Source organism: Struthio camelus, chromosome 2 (assembly GCF_040807025.1).
Source record: "Struthio camelus isolate bStrCam1 chromosome 2, bStrCam1.hap1, whole genome shotgun sequence".
Lineage (NCBI taxonomy): Eukaryota > Metazoa > Chordata > Aves > Struthioniformes > Struthionidae > Struthio > Struthio camelus.
In genome coordinates, this window is record NC_090943.1 from 33,687,293 (window position 1) to 33,714,103 (window position 26,811).

The window sequence follows — 26,811 nt, forward strand, 5'->3', positions numbered from 1 at the left end:
GAAGTATTTTTCTACTAACAAAAATATTACCCACCAGTTTCTGTCTTTTTTTCCTCGTTTCTTATTTTCTCATATCAATCATTTTGATTTTTTCCCCCTCTTTTTAATAAAAAAGATCCATCAAACAGATATTCGTAGCTGCCTGGAATATTCAATAAAAAGGTAAGAGATAAAAGTTAGCAGCCAATGTCCAGCAACAACAGGCAAGTTTTCCTTTAATTTACTCCTAAAATAAGAAATGCATCTGGCTTATTTAGTCGCAGACACAGGGTAAACACTTTAGGCATCCAACTTAGAAGCATTAGCTCTAGACAAACAAGAGAGGATAGGAGAAACGTTCCTCCACAGTACCATTCATATCAGGAAGGTTTCTCTACTGATATTAAAAGCCTGAAATTAAATATCTACAGCTTCATGATGAGAAAACTTCCTTACAGCTGAACTGAACCTTCAGCTCTGAGAAACAACTATAACCCTACTAATTCAGTGATGTTAAGGATGAAGTTGAAGATTGGATCTGACAGGTGAGCAGCTCCATGAGCAGCACTCTGTCAGCTGTTCTCAAACTTACCTCCTTTATGTTTCAAGCCAGACTCTGCATCCTGAAGTCAGAAGATCTTATTGAGACAGTCAAAAAAAAAGAGTCTCAGTTTAGCTCAGCTGTTCAACTCATAAGTTGTGAAAGTACAACCCTTATCCATCTCTTGTACAAAGGAGCAGTTCTACGGACTTCAATAGAAATAATGAAAATTTTTATACTACAGCTATACAGTATGCCAGATCTACAATAACCTTCCAAGACCTTTGCCACTGGCAATACTATTGCCTTCTGCTTTCCATGGCAAGAAAAACACAACAAAACAGATGATACCATGCTGCAAGCAACCCATTTTCTATAGATGAAGTCCTACAAAACTGAACAAATGTCTACAAGATGACAATGTAAGGCATGGACTCATCAGTCACTGGTATTCTGATCCAAATAGATGTCCTCTCAACATATCTACCATTTTGCAGATGCTGCACTGTGTGTCTGAGCCTTGGTCTTACAGGCATATTTAAATTTGAGCTCTCACACCTGAGTTTTTTGTCCAGATCTAACTCTTTCATTTTTCCTATTAGTCCTACAGGTATTTGCACTGTTTAGTTGCAGCTCTGTCATTTACAAAGTTGTTTTCAACTGTGCAGTGATTTTGACTGCCCAGTTTCAAATCCTGTAGTGTATCACAGATGCTGAGCCCGATGGACTCCAAAAGGCTATTAAGAATTGAGGTGCTCTGTATTTTGGAAAAGAGGACAGAAAAGCATATAATGAGTCGCAGACCAGCAAAAGTTAATGTACTCACTATTAGTGGATGTCAGTGGGCTTTTTGGTTCTGACTGACAGGTGTTTCACAAAATGCAATTTTGACCTAAGAGTCAAGGTAATGATTGGCCAAATAATATTTAAAATAAATAACTAAAGGACTTTTAGTGCTAGAGCACATTGCATTTTAGATTAATCTTAATTTACAGAAATAAATTCCATCTTCAAAATATAATTTCTCTCTATTCATATGAGAAAGCAAACAACTCCCACTGAATTTATGTCTACTTATAAAGGTACCATGAGCCCTATTGTTTAAAAGTTATTGGGACAGAAAGTGAAGTTCTGCTTCTCTCAGATACTTTCTTTACCTAAGAATTAATAATGATACTTAAAATGTCCAGCCGTTTTGAAGTTAAGAAGACTGGCAGCCACATAGCTAAAGATCATACAGATTTAATCACACATTCTCAGGAATAGATACGAGTGTAAGGGCCGTTCTCTCACTCAGAGAGAAAAGCAATAGACTAATATGATATTCTCCTTTTCATTTGCAGTTACACAACAGGGTAAGGAAGTGGCGCTTTGAAAAATTCAGGGTTATTTTAACATGAAAGTCAAATGTAACTCCCATTACTGAAATTCTTTCTATGCATTATGCACATCATATCCCTTCCTTTTGCTTCAGTCCCAGACTTTTTCTGACATATGGTTTGCAGAATGCTTGCAACTGTCTCATTTTTGGCACTTCAAATGCAGGAAGCAATGCGTTATTTGTATATTCTGTTATGAACTAATACAATACAAAGTCCACTGAAACAATTCAACTTTGGACCATACCCTTCAATTCTCTCCTGACTAATCCACATTGTTTCCTGAAAAGGCATCCCTTGGATTTTTTCGTAAGGGTAGCATGACAGCTGTTATACTGGTCGTTACTAGTCTTAAGGCTTTTCCTGCATCCTTCTGTGTTTACCCTGCTATTTTGTTCCATCACCTCTGTGTTAGGCTTCAGACCTGATCTCAGTGAAGCCAGCGGGAATTTTTCCACTACTTTATGACAAAAGATTTAGAGTGGAAACCAAATCTGCCTTTCGGGATGGAAACTGAATTGCATGACTTGCAACCAGAGAGGCTCCAGTCTACATCAGGACACTTGACTACCCTACCACACCCTAGTTTTCGAGTGCTTGCAGGAAAGCTACAGATTTGCTGTGTCAGCGTGTTAGGCAGCAATACTTGTAAAGAAAAGACATACAATATATTTCTCTGATTCAGTGTCAACAATACTTACACGTCATTTCCAGTTACATTTTATTTTAATATGGATGAAATTAGTGTCATCTGGTCACAATTTTATTTCTACTATACTTTTGTTTCAGTCCCAAATAAGTTTGTCTTTTTAAAAATCTCGCTAATCATAGAAAGCACAACAATACTAAATATTACATTTTAGTCATTTTAAGCAGTGCACATTGGTAATTAATTTACCCTTTGTAAAAGGACATTTTTTTCAGCTCTATCTTCCAAGATCTACAGTAAGGTCTTTTCTTCTAGGAAGAAAACAGGTTAATAAATAATGCAAAGTCTGAGGTTTATTGGCCTTTTTTGTCATTCACCTCCAGTGGGAATTATAGCAAGGAACAGTTGCCCTTGTTAACCTGCAAACATTTTTCACTCAGTTAGGTCATTGCCTCTGGCTCAAGGGTCCAATTTTCCTTTCATTCATTAAGCACATTGGGAAGCGGAGTTCCTAACCCTTTCCAGTCTAAATGTGGAACAATCACATCCCCTCACAATCAAATGCCAATGTGCTGGGACCTTTACGTTTCACTGTGATCTCTCAGTGACGCAAATTTTTAACAATTGAAGGATATTAAGTCAAAAAGTTGTTTTCTAATTGGAGGAGCTCAGGGGATTTCAAATAATGAACTCTTATAAACTGGAAGCTGGTACATGTGCCTTTCCAATCATTTTTGTTTAAAATCAGGGGAGAGGGCACTTCTAATCTCAGAAAGCAGATTCCAGAAGTTCTGCCTAGGAATTTAGGCCATGAAGCAAAACAGTTGAATAGACATAAACCATTATTACTTTGAGGAGATGAAATGACATAGTCTCATATGTCATTTTACCGGATGGTGTAATAGTTAAAGAACAATGTAATTCCAGTTTTAACAACACTATGTGGTATAGTTAGTTCACTTATTCCTTTTGGGGCATTCATAATGAAAGAAGGGAGAACGATTGTTTCCTATTTGTAAAAGACCACTACTAAGAGTCCCTGTTGCATGCAAAGATGGATGGATGATGGATGTGGGTCAGTAATTAAGGGCTAAAGACATGATTTCTATATAAATAGAGCTCTCTATGTAAATGATTGCTTATGCCAAAATATAACAAACTCTCATCTCTGTGACAAGTTAGCAGAAGCGTTTGAACGTGGCCAACTCTATAAGATAAGTGATTTTTCAATCACTAATACTTCACAGCAGTATAATTAGTGATTTTGTGAAGTAAAATGGAAACAAAATAACTAAAAGGATAGCCTCTATAAAATCTCAGAAAAGGGGTAGTGGTATATAGTAAAGGAGAAGATAACTGAATAAGAGAAGTGTGGCGTATGGAAAGGAACAGCTTGAATTCCACATCTCCACACTGATTTCTACTCCTGCTAAGTGGTCAGGAAAAAGTACAGGAAGGATTTGTCAGGAGCCATATCAATGATTTCATGGCAAAGTGTGGAGGGGTAAGCTGGAAAAGAAATACAATTAGGACATGAGATAAGCACAGTATGAACCAGAATCTTGGCAATGGAGGAAGAAGGAAAAGGGATGCAGACCAAAGACTAAGCAGAGGGAAACAATACACATGGGTCTGGATGTGTGGGATGTGTGTAAATAACAACTCAGCTGCAAGTGGAGGAAGAGTTAGGTTGACATTAGCACTGGCTTTAAACAGAAAAGAGCTGATGGTCCGACATGGGGAGAACAAAAGCTGGTAAGGATTTTGATCTTGAAAATATTGAGCTTATTGTGGTCCTTATAAAGATTCCCAGAAAAGGGAGCAGGCAGGTCAGGGGAAACAGAATATTGTTCAGTGGGGAGAGATGGAAAGGGAAATTTGGGAATTATATCTCGGCCAATTGTTGAAGAAATTGGAACTAAGTCAAAGTTTCAGGGGGGTTCCAAAAGAGGGCGAAAAGCAAAACTGGTGCTTTTCAAAAATCAGACACATCCAGCTTCCTTATTACTAGTGCAACTCATGTCTGAAATGTCAACATTTCATTATTTCTAAGAGTGGGAAAGAAGCACAGTTCGTTTGAACCATGTGACTACATATGTGCAGATAATAGAAGTGAAGAATTCAGCTAAAAGAGTCTAGACTAATTAGACACACAGCATTTTCTGGGGTCTTTCTGGAATACGCTACCAATACAAGCAGGCTGTTTAGCATTTCTTGCACTCGCAAAGTCTCAGAGCTGAGTTAGGCAGGAGACTGGTCAAAAAACAACCAAACAAACCCGATACATTTCTAAAAGCTTCCATTTTGACAAAACTTCATATTTTTTGGAAACTCCAGTGTGGTAGAGCTTTTCTAATCACTCTACTCAAAGCTCTTTGGTATGCTAGAACAGCGCCATGAGGCAAAGGCCATTTTCCAAAGCGCTTCCAGAGTATGGGCTTTGAGTAAAGCTGTGTGAAGACCAGTGAAGACTGATTTCACAGGGAATGTCTAGGTTTAGTTTTGCCTGTATTAAACTAAATTTAGAAATATCAAAATATTCTGTGAAATGGGATAAATGCTTTCTACCTTGTTCTAGTTATAAATACAGGTGTTTCTGGGTGCCCAAAGGTCTTGGTTAGAGGATAAAATGAATGACAGAGAAAGAGGATTGCTATCAGTTCACGTCCCGAGACCTCCATGTCAGCAGTTCTTACAATTTTACTGCAAGCCCACTGCTATTTAGTGGTGTTCTTAAAAGCCCAAATCCTGGAATCCTGCAAAGACATATGAATTTAAGTGCAGTTTTCCCCTTTAAAATAGATTTAGGTTTGTATTGGCTGCCTAGAAAAGTTTTAAATTATGATTCAAAATGCTCAAGCATCAGAAAGCGAATGGAAAGACCCTTCTCTTATATACACTTTTTTTAAAGCTCATGAGTTTTAAGGCAGTTCCCTGAATTTCTGGAGCCCAATTCATAATGTTTGAGTGCTCAGGTTTGGCAAGACTTGATTTGTTCTTTGCCCACACACAAGCTGATGCAAGCAAGTCATGAAAAAAATGGCTGAATACCTCTAGTTATAAGTCTCTGCCAAACCTTTGTTTGCTGACAAGAGAAGCATTTTGGAAAGGCCTGAGCAGTACTGCAAATTTCTCTGCCAATTTTGAAAAAAAAAAGCCTGTTGCACCTCTATATTCTAGGCCACACAGGCTGAAATCATTTCTGAATGGAGTTTAGACAGGAAAGAATGTCCTCATATACATTTGTTACAGCACTGAAATCCAAATGCAATACTGAATCTTTACATTATAAGTCAATGTTAGAAGACAAACTTTAATTCCAAGAGTGTATACGGTAATAACAACAGATTGTACCAGTCTATTCAGGAAGAAACACTTGTAGGTTAACTTCTTGATCGTATTGAGAAATTATTTAAGAAACACTGTAAAAGCTGTTTACACTTTCCATGTATTATACATAAATATTTGTTTATGGAGCAACTGTGTGGTGCTTTGCCTCTGTCAGCAACTGGAAATTGTTACTAATAATGACATCCAGGGTTGTAAATGCCATAACCCCAGTCTGACTCCAATAGTACTTTCCAAGAAATTGCCAAGTGAGAACTCTGGCCTGGGCTTCAAGGAAAAGTTATGCTGAGATACACAAAAGTGTTTGTGAGAAACTTGTTAAGTGCTTTCCATACTCTCCATTACCCCCTAACTCCACAGCCATGCGGAGAAGACTCCATGGTTTTACACAAAGGTGCGTTTATAGTGTCAGCTAGCCAGAAGTCTGAGCCTATGCTTAAGATCAGAAAACTCACCTTTGCCGTGCACTATGTAACATCACATCATTCTTTTATTCTCTGTTGTCCAATCCAGATTTCTCTTCACTCCTTTTTCCACTTACTTAATAGTCTGATCTAAGCAGCTCTGTAGGCATTATTGTAATATACGTTAATAGCCCCAGTCTTTCTCCTCCCATTGCATTTCCACATGTTTGACACTGGCAGTCAGTTCACTACAGTGAATGCTTAATTCCTAATACTACATGTCACACAAAGAGCTGAAGTTTTGAAGAGTATGTTAAGACATGTTAGTCATCACTGTAAAGATTTAAGGGGAGGCCAAAATTGACCATAATTTCCCTCTCATATTCAGGATAGCAGTATCAGGCTTTGGCCAGATATTTGGCTATTGATACAAAGGCCTAATGAATTTCTTTTTTATATAGTTTCAAGACATCAGGTCTTACTTTATTACATAGCCAGGTGAGATACCGATGGAGCAAGACAGACAAATCAGCTCAGGGAAGCATGCCAGGCGTTCCTCTATACAATAAGGCCCTACTATAGTCCTTCAATAAACACAATTCCCAGCTCTCAGAAAGTTATCCCAGATAAATGAGTACAGTATTTGGCCCATTGTTAGCATACTATGCTTAGCAATCTCTAGCATATAACAATACCCAGTGGATTCTGTGGGTTCAGCTTTCTACAAAACTATTTCTTTCCTTCGTACAAAAAAGGACAAAAAAGAAGAAAACACAGAGGCATGGGAAAGTAAGCTAGGCAGGAAATAAGTCTGTATTCACATTTGTTATGCAGCAAAAAAGTACATTTGGAAAAAAAAGATACATATTTAAAAAGCTTAACGTTTTAGCTTAATTTTAATTAGTATTTACACAAAGAGTTCTGTGGGAAAGAAGAATGAATGATATGTAACAAACATATCTGATGCTGGAAAGCCCTGAATATCTCCAAACTCACGTTGACTAAAGTAGGAGCTGGAAACATGGGAATTTAGGATCCTGGTCTATATTTTTATTTGTAAGCACAGTCTATGCCACAGTGTGACGACAGTTAAGTAAAGCATTAGGGAATTCATATCATGCAAGAATCCCTAGGAGAGGAATTCTAGAAGACTTATTTTTAAGGCTCTGGAAGAGATGAACCTTGTCTGCTTTAACTGCTCATGTGTGTGTGGTCAGTATGTTTAAACATTAAAGTCATCTCTTTTACACCAATAGCCACAGTTTCATTGAAAGATAGATTTTTCTGGTTCACATCCACAGGACAAATAAATGCAAATACAGGGATTATGAGCAGAAGTGTCTCAGTTAAATCTTAGCTATCATTAGAAAAGTAGGTTCTATTGGTCTCTATTAAACTATACAATTTTATAAATTAAAAACCTAGAATATTATTGAGAAAACTCAGGACACAATAGGCAGTTTATAGAGCTTGGGCACAGCAAAACTCAGTCCACTGGTTTCTAATCTTCATACTTGGTGAGAGCTAAAACTACTCCGAATGTTACTCTACAGTAACCAAGAGTGGTCATGATGAAGTCCTCATAAGAAAAACAGAGCATATGACAGATGACTAACTACTTATGATAATAGAAGTAAAAAGTCACTATTGTTAGACACACCCCAAATCCTTAGTTTCTTACTAGTAGGCAGTTCAAGCCCTAGGACTTTAGAAAGTACTCCGGTGACAAGTCAGTCAGGCTTTCTCTCTCCACCATATAATTCCGCAAAAGACCTCTCACTCTAGCTACAGAAATCCCATCCTCTGACCACTATCATCAAAAAAAGGGTTGAGAAATTCTCTGTAGTCACTCCTTCCCATCTTCTGAAAGGCTTCCCTTCAGAAGAGGGATTATCTTCAGCAGTGAGCATCATTCCTATCGGCAAAACTCTCCCATTACTAAAATCTTACCTGCAGTACTACATGTTACATTTGTCTAAAGAGCTGTCACTGTCATCTCTCAAAATCCTTTTCTCTTTATAGCCCACTAGGTGGGCTCGCACTGCCCAATAGTGGCTGTAGTTTGGAGGACCAGCACTATACACTTGATCAGATCTGCTTGGTTCTGGCTTGAGGATCAATAGCTCAATCTGTTCTGTAAAGTCAGATGCTGACAATGTACAAAATAGCCTCTGTTCTTTTTGCACAAGCTGAAGTGCAGGGAGAAAACAGTACGAATAGACCAAATAAAATGAAGGAAGAGTGCTGTGTACACACTTCAAATTCTTCATTACATTTCCTAACAGTCTGCACAGTAGAGTCTCTGGCCAGAAGAGGACACAGCACAATCCTGCTACACTGTTTACGAAAAGATTGTAAGCGAGAAAGAGAGGTTTCTCTGCATCATTCTGCAGTATATTATCTGAAGAGAAAGGAAGGACATTTCCAGTGAGGATTTGTTTTATGAAACCATGGCCGGGCTGTTAAGATATTACTAAAATGGTGCATTTGATTCTATGAGCACTGGCAATTGCTGATGCTTAGTAGGAAATATTTTTTTTTTCTAGTATGAGTTTGTCAGTAGGAGGGTGGAACCGTACAGTTCAAAATATTTCCTGAAACACTTTAAAGTTTTTAAAAATGAAAGACATTTTCAGTGAGTAGGAAACTATTTGATACATATTTCCATTAAAACAGACTTCAACTTTGAAAACAACATCATTATCAGCCTAAAAGCCTACTCTCCAAGCCTTTAGCAGAATGAAAGGGTGGAGAGAGTGAGTTATTTTTCTTATTGCTCAAAATTAAGTTAGTTCTCCACCTACTTCTTGACAACTGGCTGAGCAGAATTTTGCAGGCCTAATTTCTTTCAAGTAGCATACAAGAAAAAATCCAATTCCAAATCCTGTTTTATATATGACCCACCAAACTCTAAATATAATGGTGTTAACCAATGGTTTGTTTCTCCGATCTTTTCTCTGTTTCAGAAAGAAGATGCATCCTTCATTTAAATCAGCCTAGCTCCCTCACAGTCAGCCTGCTGTGCAGGCAAAATCACCTTTTCCTATCCTGGACAGGATGCTTCATTAACTCCTTACTTTCAAATGTTTTCTGAACACACCTACATTTCATACTGAAGACAAGCCCCCTGATGCCTATCTGTATTTCCTTCAGAGGTAATTGGGTTTTGAATTCACACAAACTGTACCATTACCAGGTTTTCCAATATCAGCTGCTTCAGGATTCCTCTCAATAAAATTTTTTTTATTGCTTTGATTCATATCATTCCAAAGGTCTGCATTTTTCCTTATCCTTTTTCCCTTTCCAGCAGCTGTTAGCTGCCTTTGATCTAGGGGCATAACCTGATCGACTAGGTTGCTGTGTTCTGGTTCCTCTCTCCCAGTACCAAAGAGGTCAGCAGTCCACATGTGCTTACTTTAAAGTGCCCAAAGGTAAACAGCCATAATTTTGATGGTTTCTCTTTGTATATATGCTTGTATTAGCTTCCTATTCTACAACTATTGGTAAATCCTTTAGATAATATTCTTGCCTTATTAAAATCAAGAAACATTTTCCCATTGATATAACAATGTCTAGATTTAATTTTCTAAATTACTATCGCAAAAAGATTTTCATCTGTGTTTCACACAAAGTGTCCAGACCTTCTGGAACACAGAAGATAGACAAAAAGATTTTTTAAGCTAAAATTCTAATTTGTGAGTATAGTTTTATACCCACTGTCAGCTGTGACCACAAATATATAGATGTGCAAAGAGAGCACTTGAGTGTCAAACTTCGGTGTAGCAATCATATGACACTGTCCCTTGGGACTGATCAGTCCCACCTGGGAAACTACATACCTGAGGAATGTTTTATACTTGCTCTTTGGAGCCTTCCTGTCCTGATCGTATCCCATCTTTTTTTCCCCTTTCTTTGGAAGCCTAAAACTAAAGTTACTCTTTTGTCATTCCTATGCAGTTGCCTCTTGTACAATATATTTATTTCTTCTGTCTTTCATGTTTGCATAAGAATCTTGTAGCACTCAAATGCACACATGGAAAAATAATGATTAATCACATAAACTGAAAACTCAGAAGAAAAGAATCAACTGAGCTGAAAACTTTTAAAATCCTGCAAGGGTTTAAAAGGTTACAAACTGAAAGGACAAGGCTTTCTGGAAGCAGACTTATGAGTAAACAACCTCACTATGACCTCGTGCTCATATAAGGAGTGAAGAGGAGGAGATCGACCCACTAGGCAGGAAGTTACAAGAACTCTGCTGAGCTAAAAAACAGCAGAGAAAATAATATATGAAGGTCTGCAGTCGAATCTGAAGAGGAGGAATCTCCAAGGACTAACTGGAGAGAAGAAACTGCATTACAACATTTTCCTGGCCTATAAGCCTAAGCGGGGAAGTAAGCAGAGCCCAGACTCAGTGCCAGATCACCGGGATTCACTGAAGCTTACTGCCTGCCAGAACATCCTCCAAATTGAACAAGAGGGAACAGAGGCAACAATGACCCTTTTTTCCAAAATCTTTGTTAACTAGGAGCTGCAAAGCAGCAAGACCTGGGGACTGACCTGGAGATGATCCACATGAATCTGCTGAGCTGTCCACAGGAAGAAAATTCCCAGAACAATACATGAGAGGGCTGAGCTGAAAGGGATTTGGAAAGCTATCTAAATGTAAAGAAAGAGGTTCATCTTTCCTACCAGACAGGATACCCAGTAATGTTTAAAAGGAATTTCTGCAAACTGACCTTATTATTTTTCTAGTGTGAGAAAACATGCTAGGTACCTAACAAGTGAGGAGACAATACCAGATCAAAGAGCATTTGACCTTAATCTAGCATGACACCAGAAGCGATGACTGTGGAGAGAAAAGACTGGAATGGCAATCTGTGCCTATTTATATTCTACCTAATTGGAAAAAGGGGCTAAAGAGCTACTGAGGAAATGTAGTTAACTGGGAAAGCATTATGTTAAAGTTAAAAGGAAATATGTGAGCCAGGTTAGGAAAAAATAGGCGCTCTAGGTCAGTAAAAAGCCTAGAGAGAGTAAAAAAAAAAAGTTTTTGCAAGAAGCCAAGAGGTGTTTATTCTAGGGAACAAATGAGGAGCCAGGGAATGGAGATCCAGTAACAAATACTGTGACTGTTTTAGGATCCGAGGAGTCCCACGATGTATGAACTTGTAAATAATTAATATTATTAAATAAACAAAACAGCCTCCTCGGAGTAACAGATTTCTTTCATATGGTGATCCAAACATATAAATAGAGCTGTACTGTGTTCTGCCCAGAGTAATGCATGGGTTCATGTCATCTATTCCTTCACAGTTTCAGACAATTGTCTGAACAATTCACAGTTCAGACAATTGTGCAGCAGCCATTATACTAGAACGGCTCATCCAAAATATGTGCAATGCCATATATAAGCCTGTGGCTCACAAGCTGCAACAAGCCCCCACTTCTCTACATTCTCCTATAAGTTAAATCTATTGTGAAAAAAATCGGAACCAGCAGAAGGCATGGTGGGAGCATACAAGCATTTCACACCACATGCCTTATTAGCCTACCGACTTTGGAGTCTTCCTCTCTGATATACTTCCGCAGTGACTAGAGAAGGACAGGCGGTTCTCAGGCAGTTTTTCAGCAGTGATCTCTGGATGAGTCCATATCCTCCACTGAGTATACGTAAGGAGTTTGAGAAGGCTAGTTTTCCAGCTTGGGTGCTTCAGATGGGTGTCCAAAGTCAGATAATGTGACTATCCCCAAACGATCCCTCATGTCAGTAGTTCAGCAATTAAGGTAGGAAAAAGTTTCATGGGCCAACTCTCTCCGTAAACTAATTCCCTTGACTCTAGTTTTTACTTAAAGTACAACTTTGTGGAAGGTTCCCATACATACAGACTACATAAGGCCAGCATTTATGTCCTGCAAATGAGTCCCTAAAAAATTCTCCTGTGCTCTTGAATTGGTTTGTAGAAATATTTGTTCCACATGAATATTTGCCTCACCACACTTGTCCCAGCTTGTTATATATTTCTTTGTTCAAAGGCTTGGCTTCTCGTTTCACAGCAATCGTTATTATAAAATATAAATATAAAAGCTACAGAGCGTATGATGTATAATTGCTTCCCATTCTTGAGCTGCCAGGTTTCTCCCCCCGCACATACTCATGGCACTCATTTAGCAAAGCGATAAAGAGAGAAAGCATCTTCATGGAACATTGTAAATATCATTGAAGGCAGCCAGAGAGACAGGATGGCCAATAAGAGATAGGAGTGGAAATAATAACCTCGCACAGATGAAGCACGTGGAAGCTGAATGATGGACATCCTTAGGAGCAAGTTCAGTGAAGTTAAGCAGGCTGTGAATGGGTTAGCAGGTAGATTTGGCGTATGAAGGGAGTAGTGTGTGCATACACATACAGTTATACATGTGTTTACTGTAGCTGAAGGAACAGAGTGAATTCAAAGCTCTATAACTCAAAATAAAATGAGCTGAATTCATAACAAGTATTTGTGTGGCAGCCTCTGCTGCACATGGCATATCTGCAATGATCTGGGCTCCAGATGGCTGGATAATGAGAGCCCACTGGCCTGTCCTGGATGAGGTCTTTTCTCACACATGTTAAGGCAGGGAGCTGTGCCCGCTGTGCCAGTAGGCACATGATAGCACAGGCTACATACATATATGTTTTAACCAAGTCCAGCCTCTGTAAATAAATCCATCTTGGGCAGGTAGGAATGCAACAACAAAGACTGGAGTAATATTCTGACTGCGACATTAAGAGGGACTTTCTAAAAGAAAGTATTTCACTGTTAGCCTAAGAAAATTGTGATATAATGCATAAGCAAATTACACTCTAAAATGCAAGTATTTGTTTTCCGTGAATTACCACTAGGTGACTGCTCAGCAATGAAAACTACTGGGAACAGCCATAAAAATAGCGTATCAGGACTTGGGTACTTTAACCTCACTCATTCTTTCTTAAAAGTGCTATCAGGCTGTTGGCTCTCCTACAAAAAAGTATGAGCTAAGGAAAGACATATGAACTCAAGCTTGAAGCAGCATTTAAAGGGAAACAGTCTATATAAAGTACTAAGGCTTGCGGTGGTGATGGAGACACATACGCGCAAATTCTGAGCCCATTGGCTAGTTACAGAGAAAGGATTTTCTGTAGGAGAAATAAACTCCAGTCATGTTATTAAAATTAATATTATTAATTCATTCTGCAGCGTCCTTTGTGCCAACTCCACCTATCATTCACACTTCATGGGTAGTTCAATTAAAAACACTAACAACTGCCAGCTTTATATTGTTAAAAGAAAACAGTTGTTATTAAAATAGAAAATAGCAGCAACCCATATTATCAGACCACCATAACGTTGCACAGCTTGGCACGAGTCTTGAAGTCTCTATTCTACTGAGGCCCAGTCCAGACCACACACAGAGCCTGAAATAGAATATAAATGATTTTTAAAAATGATAAAAATAAGATGATATGTCCTAATCAGAATTTGCAATATAACCATCTACTTTGCCTAATCTGTAAATGGCAGAGCTAATCAAAAAAAGACTTTCAGTCCCAGGGGAAAGTCTGATATTCTGATACTTATTTTTATCATTAACTGAGACAAAAGTTTAAAAGTTCTCCTTTTTTTTTCTTTTCAACTTTTCAGCTGAATTATTTCAGTATCCCTGAATCAAACATGTTTTATCTGATCTGTCAAATCCAAACTGAAATAAAAGGATCCATTCTCTCTGCTAGCATGGATCCCCAGGGACCGACTGCCATGCGGTACAGAAAACATAGTCCAGATGCACAGCATCTTTTCTATCGGGAAGAATACAGCAGGAAAGATCCAAAGCAACAACTTCTATATGTCATTGCTAAGCTTATACTGAGGAAGAAATTAAACACTGCTTGACCTGAAATATTTCCACTTCCTATGAAATCTTCACAAAAGTGGATTTTTTTCCTATGAAAATTTCTATTTTGATAAAGCCACATTTACTAACGTGGAAAATCTTACTCAAATTTAATCACCTCCCCAGTTAAAATTACTCTTATTTCTATGTGAGCATAAATAATGGACATTTCAGAATGTGTACACGTATATTTTACAACAAAATCAAAAAACTACGGTACAACCCGTATCCTGACAGTTTCAATATCAAGCACACAACGGTTATGAAATCCCTGACTGAAGCACGGCTTTTCAGCTGTGTTACCGGTCTCTTGTGCTTTCACATTGTGATACAATCTCTAATTACACAAATGCTTACTATTTTTTCCACAGACCCCCGGTTTCAGTCAGCGCGTGGAGTGAAAGGTGATGTAGGAATGAATCAGTGCTCTGCAGTGAATGAGCCCATTGTCCGTCAGTCCCTTGCCTTGCTCGCTGCACAGCTTACAAGGTGTCCAGTAAATGAGGCGAAGGACTGCAGGAAGAGGTTTGTTCATCCCGTGCTCAGCATGCCTACTGAAAGCACTACATGCAATTATGCAATTAAACACACTGTGTGCAGGGCTCATGCCCAGGGAGATCAAATTAATGTCGTCTATAAAAACTTAATGATAATTTTCTAACTTTTGAATATGTAAATTTGCAGTGTTCTTTTGTGGGTAGATCAGTAGGACTTCTGCACTTGATGTCAGACTTGAGTAGGCTCAAGTTTTCTCTAAAGAAAGAGACTGTTCACTGCAAAATTTTAGGTTTAATTCCCACCCCTGTCAAAAGGGAGAGGGAAGCAGGGGGAAAGGTTTGGAATAAATTCCTGTAATACTTGAATGAAAGTTGCTCAGCCATTAAAGAAAGTGAAATCCACTTTATACCACTGCTGCTAAGAGGGCAACTGTTCATTTCAGTATCAGAAAGCTTGTTGTGTCAAGCTGATGTTGCTGAAGACTACTGAAGTGCTGGTATGTGAACCTAATTTGGAGGATTTGCAAGCTGTGGAACTAGTAAGATCAGAGATAACAAGGGGATGGATGGATCTATTACACACTTTCTTTGGTTTCATCATGATATAATGCTCAAAAAATCAGAAAGTAAAATACAGAATTGGCTCCAGTCCAAGCATCCCGATATGTTAACTACAAAGTCAGCTTAGTGGGTGAAGTATCCATTCAGTTTCATTTTTTAATAATTTCAGTTTAAAAAATGAACATAATCAACAGCACTGAAGGCTAAAAGTCCTCTTGTTATCAACACCAGGCAGGCTTCCTCCTAGGGGTGGACTGTAGTGGAAATTCAGGAGGGCTGTAGCTCTTTCTCTTTCCTTTTCCCCTCCAGTTAGCATCACTTAGCACACCACAGACTCTGGATCACATGTAGTCATATGGTTTGCAGAGCTCCAGTCCGCCTTCTCCTTTGCACTTCACAACTGTGCTTAGCCCTGCCTTTGACTGCAACATACCCCTGGCCTGAACAGAGAAGATGATTTCTACAATCAGGCAGGATATTCTGGCTCAAAGTTCATTCAGTTTTTAGCTGCTTTAGTAAAACTGTCAAAAATGATGGAAATGTGTTGCATTTACTGTAATGATTTTTGTGTTGTAAACACCTGGTCTTGATGGATTAGATATTTTGTATAGGCGATATAACGATGATTTAGATTGCTGCTGGCTTTGACTTTGAATGTGTTACTAACAGACTATTAAAGCATTTATATTAGAAGCTGGATGAGAAAGGATTAGAAGCGTTGGGATGAAACAGACAACTCTTTGAGTATTTTGAGAGAAAACAGAAAGAGAGAGACACCAGAAAAACCAGTGCCCAAAGATGATGTTAAAGAACCAGGCTCAAGTCCTCATCCCGAATCTGATGCAACACAGACTGAGCCTCTTTTCCCTCCCTCAAGGGAAAGAGCCCAAACATTTAGCCATCACCACATCCATGGTTTCTGGGCTGGGGTTTTTCTGACTAGAAATTCCATCTCAAACTTGCAAAGCCTCTCCTGAGGACAATTTCTTTGAAACTAGCATGCTTCCCAGGAAAGTTTGACTTGGTTTCTGCACTTTCCAATAAAAAGAATCACCCAAAAGCATGAATTGCATTTCAACGTATATCGCATTTGTTATCTTGGCACCTGAATTACAAACAAGTTTCCTTGTAAGCATGAGAATCTCTGAACTCAACTTACCAGTTTCTTTAGCAGCCAAGTCCCTGAGTTTTGTCTGGTTTTAAATCTTGAATCTGATGACTTGGAACAGAGACATAAGAAGCAAGCCATTTGGCTTCTATTTCCAGTTCTGTCACTGAGTCTCTGTTGCAGCTTGGATAAGTCATTTAACCTCCTTGTCCCCCAGTTTCTTGATCTATTAAATAGACACAGCAGTATGCAATCTGAGAGTATTATAAAGCTATATTAAAATCCTTAAACAAAAGGTTCTAGAAGTGTTATATCCCCTTTCTTTCTGGCTAGTTAGAAGATCAAAGTGTGAGAGAGCGAGCAGATTGGGTTTATAAGCAGTGAACATCTGATAAGATTTCCTGGCAATGCCAATATCACTGTAATGCCCTTTAAACCTACTGTCCCCAAATACAGAAAATAAAAAAGAATCCTATGAACTAGCAGCAGTACAAAGGATTTTCCAAAGTGCGAAGGACAGTTTTGTATATTTAAACACCAGTAACTTTGGCTGGGAGCGTAACACTTACTGCAAACCACAGCGGGCTTCTCAATCCCCAAAGTTTTCTGATGATTACCAGCACATAAGTTTTCAGTGGTTGATGCAGACTCTCTGTTACCAGTCAAAATCACTTTGCCTGATGCCATATTTATGTTTTATAGTTTCATTAATTCTTCCCAAAGGTTAGGACAAAATGGCAGCATGAACACATATTTCTTAAGTTCCAAGTGTAATTGCTTGTGCAATGCCATGTTGATACTGTAGTTGTGCATCAAATCTTGTAGCTGTATGCACAGATGGATAATAAGGAACATTACTACCAAATCTGCATGTAGTTATACAACTGAAAATTGTTCCCATACACACTTCTATCTCTGATTTAAATGTTTGCCTGATGTCTTTACAGTGCATGTCAACAGAATTTGGGAGCATAAACTTATTCACGCTGTCATCAGAACACTATCATGTCAGAAATATTCATACCTTCAGAGAAGGAACTAAAAGAAATAACTTTAAATGTATTATTCAGCACATGTCATTTCTCTCATTCAGCACTGCTAACTGATGAAAAAAACATACATTTTTATGTACTACTGTAGGCACAGTGTATTGGACAGTGGAATAAGTCTTTAGTTGGAGAAAATCTTCTACACTTCAAGTTACTGTTGGTTTTCTATTTCCCTTACATTTTACTTACATCTGTTATTTACAATGTTGTTACATTTATAATGTAACAACAGCTACATCTGTTATTTACAAAATTTTCATGTGACCTATACAAATGTTTGTCCTTTACCTAACCACATTGATCAGTTTCAACCTGACTGATATTCATAATTTCATGATTTTCCACAGGTTCTGGCATAATTACTGTGGTATTCCATTCGGATCAACATTTTTCAATGCTCTTTTTTTTTTTTTTTTTTTTTGTGTAATGTAACTTGCCTAAATTCGCCTTGTCACAAGAACTAACATTTCAGTATTAATATAAAAGACTTCAACTATATCAATGTCAATCTTCAAATCCATAAAAATCAATCTATTCAGTGATAAATTTGCTCTGACAATGAGGAATTTATCTGCACTTCTCTCATGCCACTATGCTTCTACTTCCTACCTATCTACAGACTCCAACTTAACCTGTTCCTGGAAAACATACAGTTTCATATAGGTCATACTTTCCTATGATGTCCAGTAAGTGAGGTGGACACTGAACTGTGTCATGATGTCATACTCTTTTCTCTATATTTTAGTTCAAAATGCCAGGAGTTGTAAACAGATATAAAAGCAAAAAAAAAAAAAAAAAAGAAACAAGACTCCAAAGATTTGTCCAAAGCTACAGTCACTGTTGAGTTGTGAAAGATTTTTTTATGAGACAGCAACCTCCTTCTTCAGGAAAGAGATATTCCAATATAGTATGGAACTATGCTATAGTATACCATGGTAGCATGTTAATGGTATCAGTGTACTTGGTAGCATGATAAAAGCCTAAATACCCTGGATTTAAAAAATGGGATATGTCCAATTCAAACAGGCCAAGAAGGAAGGCAGGAGTTCATTCATTTTCTCAAACATCAGAACAGAGTGATGTCTCAAAAAAGGCAGTGTTATTCAAGCTGAGAGTCAAACTTTATACTCCTCTATGGATGACTAAGGATTGGTAAAGAGATTTTCTGATAAGCATATTGCTGACTTCAGACAGGTCATCTTGGGATATTACATTTTAAACTGGAAGGACCAATAGTGGAAAGCCTTACAAGTAGTCTCTTTGCTTTCCTTGATAGTATTCTCATGGAACCTCTCTGATCCAACTCCATGCATCATGCTACATCCTGATCTTTCATCAGTATATCCTCAATCTAGACACGAGGTGAAAATGCTGTCTTAATTGGTCCACCCGCTTATTAAGGCAAGTGTTTGTATTCTGTATGACAAGAAAGACTAATGATGCTGTTTTGGACACAGAGACTCCTGGATGAAATGTCTGCAATTGGGGCACAGGGTATGAAGTCGTCATGAGGAAACTCATCACCACAATCATTACATCAGTCTTGGGCCTTCTCTACCGATGTCCATGTCCCAGGGTATTTATACAGCTGCTTCAAGACTGGAGGGTGAGGACTGTATTTAATAACTATCTTTCTCTGGAACAGTGAAGCTCCCTACAGGAAAGAAAAAGTGTTTACCTGGGTAAGAGACAGGATTTTCTCACAGACCTTTTGAGACTGTGAAATGGGCCCACTCACCAAGAAATTACCTTTAGAAATCTCAGCAATTTTTGATCCAAGTTCAAAGTACATATCCTTCAGCTGGACTTTTATAACTAGGACAACATCTGTAAAAAGACAGCGACAAGCCAGAAAAAGTTCTACCAAGACAAGTCTACACATGCTTTCTCCTTTGGGAATAAGATCAGAAAAACAAATACACCAGGATGTGGTGCAGCTTCTTACTGAAAGTGCTCAGATACTGAATAAAGGAAGGCGATAAAAAAACTAGGACTGAAAGCGTGCGCAAAGAAAGATACTCATACAACAAGAGTAGTCCAAGGTGAAACATCCATAGACCAGAAATGCTCCCCATTTAACCATATTTATTGTTTGACCTCTCACCTCTAGGTCAAAGTTCCGAATAGCTGCAGATTTACAACTTTCCAAACAAAAGTATCCTATATTACATGTGGAAATACCCTTTCAAATACTCTTATATACTTTTGCATGATTTCACTCTCAGTTAATATACTGGGAAAATCATATTCCCGAGATTTAAGCTATGATCCATCCTTGAGAACTTTTTTATCTAAACAAGCATTGCCTGACATTTTTCTTCCTGCATCTGGAATTTTCAGAGACTAGACATACTTTTTATTGTAAAAAACATACATCTAGACCGGAAGAGATATAGTAAGCAAAATTGTTATATAATTTCTATCTAAAGATTCATATCAACTCTCACTAACATCATAAGCCCATCTGCTTCATTTGACTTTATCCCTTTGATTTTCTCTGATGGTGTTTTAAATCCCTTGTCATTTTCTGTTTTCAGCCACATGTCTGCCATATGTATTGCATAAAAATAAAGGTTATTTTTCTACCACCCACCTATAAAGACTATTCAGCTACCAGAGAATGCTGAAAATTCTACTTGGGAGTTTACTATAAACTGAAGATAATCAACCTACAAAAAGCCAATCTATGACATACAATACGAGGCCAAGAAGTTGGCAAACAGAAGATAACCACTTGACCAAACAAGCATGTTATTTATTACCTACCTTGGAATGAGAATCAGGTCTCCAGAGATGAAGGGCTAGTGCATTAAGCCCTGATTCTAGGGCTGGAAAAACTATTTGCCTCTGCACATTGTTTACTGAATTTAATCCTTTTTCTGTTTCCCAGTTGTCCAAAACTCAAAGCACACTTTGGCTGTACTGGAGCTCTAAAAAGTTTTGGGTTCAGTTGGAAGGATCCCACCTAATGGGTGTGTCACCCTTGTGGATATTGCCATCGTTCGAGACAGAAGATATCTTCATTCTACAGTGTTCCTACAGCAACCCATGTTTGCATGGCACAAAAATAGCACTATCCCTGACCTCAAATTTCCTCTCCATTCCTTCCTTGAAACATTCATACAAACAAGGCATTCAATATTCTATCTGAAATTACAAGTTCTGAATTTTGTTTCTTAAAGATGTCTATTACTCATTATAAGTGTATTCAGAATACACTACTAAAATATATAATTTCCATGAAGCACTGAAGAAATGTTTTTTTCTACCATGTCCAAGAATTCCAACTCAGAAGTTTTAAAAAACACAAACAGAGCAAATTCTTTAAATAATAAATGTATAGATTTAGCTCTTTATGTCAAAAAATAATTTTCTTGCTTTGGTGAGATAAATCTGACACAGTCTTGCAATATATTAGTGTGGCACTTTTATCTCCTTTTGAACATCCTCTAATGTGACTGCCAGAATACTGTTCTAATTTGGGGATAATTTTCTATACGAGAACTGGCAGCATTAAAATAGATTCAAAGTTCCAGCAAATAATGCGTTCCTGATTATGTGTGTGAGCACTGTCAGCTCAAGGAATTTACAGAGTTCAGAAATGGAGACCACTTTTCCTTTCACCAAAGCGGCAGCCCTGAGCTGATGGCACAGGGAGGAGACTTTCAAGTAGTTTTAAATCCTCCGCAGTTCTACATGTGAGTTATTTTGAGGTCATGTTCACGTTTCTAGACTGGATAAGATTCTCTGGTGGAGACATCTGAGTCTTATCTGCCTCTTTCTGGCTTTGTTTGAGAATGTTTATGTTATTCAATGTGGGAGACTTGAACTCATGACAAGGAACATGATAAATTTTCTTAATCAAACTGGGTATCAAGAGGTGGTCTGTCATCATTTCCCTTGTGTTGCACTGTGAAAGAAAGCAAATAAGGAGCATCCAGTGTGATCCCCACTTCTGTTTCAAGTCTCCCCACCAAGTCATTAAACATTCTCTGGCCTTTGTCAACAGCCTGGTAAACATCCAGAGAAAGAATCAGAATAAAATAGTTTATTTAACATTCCTCTCCTCCAACTGCTGATTAGGATAAATAGTTTGGATAAAAAGCCTATCTGATCCAAAAATCACAAAAAGAAAGGATTCAGCTATCAGCAAAGTTTAGATTTGGTTTCAAATATTTTTAAACAGCAAAGGAGTTTTTTGTGCTCTTTGATATTTTCTCCATCCTCAGCACATCATGTTAGCACCGTGTCAAAGCAAAACATCAACATCAAATGATCACTGGGTAAACGCCAGTGAACTGGAGTGAAAGGCTGGAGGCTGAAATTCCAGGCACAATATAAGATTTGGAAAGAAGCCAGAATAGAGTTCTTGTTAAACTGCCTACAATGCTGAGGAATTGATACCTAGCAGAGCCCTTCATTGACCTAATAGTTTGGAAATTGCTAATTCTGGTCAGACTGATGGGTCCTTTGAGCCAGGATCATTTCCTCTGACTGTGAAAAGTGTCAAATGCTTCAAAGAAAACCAGAATCTTCTTCCTCTGACCACCATTGTGCTCATCCATAATGAAAACAGAGCAACACTATGCCTAGCAGAAAGCACCTACCTAGCATGCAGCAACTTGCGGTCAGCTCGGGAAGTGAAACGCAAGAATTTAGGATCGTTTTATATTTTTATCCTGGACAGTGTTACTGAAGTCATTCTTATCCAGATAAATGCCAAAGTGATTTTGTAATCCTAACCTCCTTGCCTCCAAATATTGGGGGGCAGGATGTTCCATAGTTAATTATGTGCTCCAAAAATATTTCTTTTTATCTACAGTAAGCTTGCTGCCATTTAATTTTGCCAACTGTCCCATTGCTCTTGTATTATACTGCAGTAAACAGAAGCAGCCAAAAGATCTTAACAGCATTCAGAAATATACAGTATCAGATGCTTAGCCAGTGGAGATTAGAATAGCTCTATTGCGTTCAACCATCATTTGAAACTGAATGATCGCACAAGGCTTAGATGCCCTTTCTCTGTGTTTGAGCTCTGTAAGAGTCAATCAACATTTATTTTTTTTGTTGTACATCTGATATGTTTAATATCTCTAAAGCATACAGTCAGATCATCAGTTAACGTAAATCAACATAGCTGAAGTTACTGGATCAGTTTACGCAACAGAGAATGTTGCCTGTGGCTTTCCCACAGTAATAAAGTTAGACCACATACCCACTTTGGCTGAAATATTCAAAAACATCCAAATGATCTGCATGCATAGCTCCTTTTAACAGGAATTGGGCATAATCTTCTCCATTGATCTGGTGGGTAATTCCTCCTTGTAAAGCACAGATCCCCATGGTGCACACATGCCCCAAAATCATACAAGGCAAGAAAATTCCACAAATGAACTCCACAAAAGAATGTTTTCTGTAAGACAGTCTTTTATCAATAAATTGTAAACACAGAATGTGATTACACTTCTCAGATTAAAACTGCTGGTGAAACTTAAAATGGTAAGCTCATTTTAATTAAAAAAATATTCAATTTCTCTCCGGAACAAGTTACTCAATGTTGGCACATGAAATAATGTATGGCTTTAGAGAAAGGATTTCATGGTTAGTATGCTAGTAAAACAGGAATAACAGAAAAAGCTAAGAGTCAAGAAGCAGTGAAAAATAGGCCAGCTTTTGTTTTTGCTGTAGTCTATGAAAGGAAAATTAACTTTTTCAAAACCACTTCTAGGAAGTGGCTACCAGCCTTTACCAGTTGCCTAGAGTACAGAGGTTATCACTAAATTCAGCTCTGAAAATAATTCTTGTTACCACAGTAACTCTGAACATCAGGAAACATAAATAGTGTAATCTGAAATGTGTGAGGAAGGACAGGCCATGTATACCTGTGGGAGTGTTTTCATTGAACGTTTTCTCAGACATTCAAGACAGAGCTCCACATGACATCCAAAGTCATCTTGTGTCTGTGTGATACTTCTTGACTCTCTAATGTATGTATACAATGCAGAAAGATTTAGTATGACTTCTTACATTATGGGAATGGAATCACTGTAAAATCTTACCAGTTTATCAGATGTCTCACAAATATTTAACGTTTTGCTGAAGGTTACACGTGCTTTGTCTCTTTCAATAAATACCTTTTCCTTATAGTTGAGGGCAATTGGCTGAAAATAGGATCAGACCACATCCAGTAAATTCTGAATCCAGAATGCAAAGACTGAATTCAGAATGCAAATTCTGAATCCAGAATGCCAATTGATCTCAGCCTCCAAGCAGTCTTTGCAAGGGAACCATTTTCATAACAGCAGGGGGTGCTAGGGAGTATTTCGCTGGGATGGAGAGTGCCACAGCTGCTGGGGACCTCACCTAAAGAGCTGGGGGCATGTAATTTAGGGTAGGGCCTGGGAAATGCAGGTATAGTATATTCTCATTGCAGTGAGACTATGAGGGCAAGCCCAGTTGCAGTATTTTGACATTAAGTCTGAATCAGAGTGAAAATAGAAACATTATTTAGGAAACATGAAGTTTGAAACTTCTCACTTCAGAGACACCCTCCTTTACGTCAGCATTTCATTTCATAAAGCGCAGCTCCAAGGCAGCTGCACCAGGGAAGAGCCCAGTGTATGATGGCGGGATAGTCTGGACTGGCACAAGGAAAATGTGGAACTCCAGCTTCCACTACACGTTGTTACAGCTCACACTGCTGAGTTGGGGAAAGAAAAAATAAATCAAATTAATTTTGGCTGAGGTTTGATGTTTCTACTTCAACATTTTGGTATTGACTCCTCATATTCACCCTCTAATAATTAAGAAGACGTTTGAGCTGCATTTGAAAAGAAGCAAGCCTTCCTCTGTGGGAGTACGGTTTGCTTGCATTTTTATAGCCAGCTCCATTCAAAACAGTGAACCTAAGAGAAAAGTTAAGCAGCAGCTGTATACTGCCACTGAAGGTGAGGCATATGATGACATAGCAGCAGCATGCAGATGGCAGAAGAAGAGAAAGCCTACTATCTTTTCTTATCTGCAATAGTCAACTTGGAGCTGGTTCTCCTAGAGAGTGCTAAGAAAACACCTTTTTTTCCCTCTTTCTCCAGAAAGGCAGTATGATTTGAACATATAAAAAGCACCAGAAGAGCAACACAGAAAGTACTTGATAAATTGGGTTACTCTAGCTTGGAACTGATAGCCTGGGAAGAGTTTGTTTCAAATTGTTCTGAGCTATCTGCAAAATAACTGAATATGCACAAAACAACCTTTAGGAAAAAGGAAGAAGAAAGAGGAATTGACTGGTGGAATTCCTTGTGAAAGTGTGTTTAAAAATATTGAGGTTTAACACAAACCAAAGAAAAAGCCAGGAAATTCTAACTTAAGCCTAACAACTCCATCCTGAACCCATGCTGTTGAGAAAAATAAAAGGAACAAAGCTGAGATTTCAGAAGAGATCTGTAACTTTAACTGAGCTTCCTGGTTCCTCTCCTTTTGTTAAAAGATGTCTAATGTTAACATTTAAATAAATAGTTACTTCATTTATCACTCCTCCTAATAAGTAGTAAGTTCTGTAGCCTTGCTATTGCATAGGTTCATTTGCTACAGGCAAGGCACTGGGCTTAAGCACTTTTCATGATGTTCCTTGTGTAAACAAACATCACTGAAGCTTTGTGACAGTCCAGTTTTATGGTAGCATTGTGATACTTTACCATATCTAAATATACGAGGGTTCTTTCAGTTTCCATTCTTGGTATGATGCCTTATTTTCAGTTTAGTGGCTTTTAACAAAGTATTATCTTTAATAATTTTATTTTTATGCCAAAATGAACATCTCTGATCGTTAATTCTACTGTTACAGCAGATGAATTTTGATTACTTACTGTCATTAGGAAAGGTTAGTGAGCCGACATTCTCTTTTCAGTTGCTATTGATTTGCTTTTTGATCTTGATTATGCTATAAGCATAAAGGGGCTTCTGCAACATGCTGCTCTGTGATATTTGCATGATACTTATGATAGTGAAGCTTATTTTGTGTAATACTTGTTTTCCTTTCTAATGATTATTTCACTCACAACTGAGCCATTTCTGAATTTGCAGCTGAACCTCACTAATGTCTTACTAACATTCAGAGAAAAGAAAGCTTAAAACTTGATCAGTCAGATGAAATGGGAATTTTAAAATTCTCCACTAAAAGTGAGACCAACCATGCTCATATTTTGATTTAGCAATAGTACTCATCCAGTCAGAAGATGGAAATATAACAATGCTACTCTACCAGTCAACAATAAGCAATATGATTATGTAATATGAATATCCAAATTTTGACAGCATACCACAGCTTGGATTTTATCAACTAAATACATTTACATACACCTGTAAAAGATCATTATTCCAGTTGTATACTGGAAAAAAAAGAATAACCACACAGAAGTCAGCTGAATTATCTAATGAGTTTTCTCTTTAACTCTCATCAGTGATTGAGCCCTTCCCACAAGACCTGGACTGCTTCAGTAGTTCTCTTCCCAAAGCACATACCTGCATAAGCTGGTTCTAGTCACATTTTGATCAACATTTAAGCACCTGAATAGCTTTATAAAAATGTATTCATATGGTTGCTTCACTCAAAGATTTTTAGAAACTAGTTTTCCTTCCAATTTCACCACCTATTTGCTATCGTGCTGAGTTCAGTGTAGGTCTCAGTAAAAACAACATTTCTACTATTGGCTGACCAAATGAACACTGATTATATAACAGCTGCAGTTTGATAGATACAGAATAGAAGATGAGCATGTGGAAAAAGGAGCAGCATGTTTTGCAGATTAAAAAAAAAAAAACCCGTAAAACAATACTTTGTTCAGAAGACAGTACTCAGTCATGTTTGTTATGGCGATTTATGTTCCATTCTGATAGACAGTGTATGACTATTAAGCATAGGCTGTCCCTTTCTTGAAATCAAAGTAGTCAAGATACTCCAAGACAGAGTAGAACATATCAGAAGTGAACACGATTTTGGGGGTAAGCATCATTTTTGTTCCACACTTTTGGGAGAAGTGGAGTAGTTAAGACCTAGGCTAAGCAGAAGCATAGAACTGAAAGCAAAGCAGAAAAGGTGTAAGTCAAAGAGGACAAGAGCATATATGAAAAGAGAGAAGATGGGGGGAAGCAGGGGAAATTTGGAGCTTGCAGCCTGTTTTCTCAGTTAGAGAATCCAGTCAAAACCATGAACTTTTCAGCCAAAATCATCATCATTTTTATTTATTTTGTTAGGTTTTCTTTGACAGCAAGTATGAACAAATGCTGCTAAACTGCTATACTGAAGGAAAAAAAATATTTTCAGATATAGAAGCCTCACTTGTATCTGTTATACCTCCAAGTGTGGGACAAAATATGATCCAAG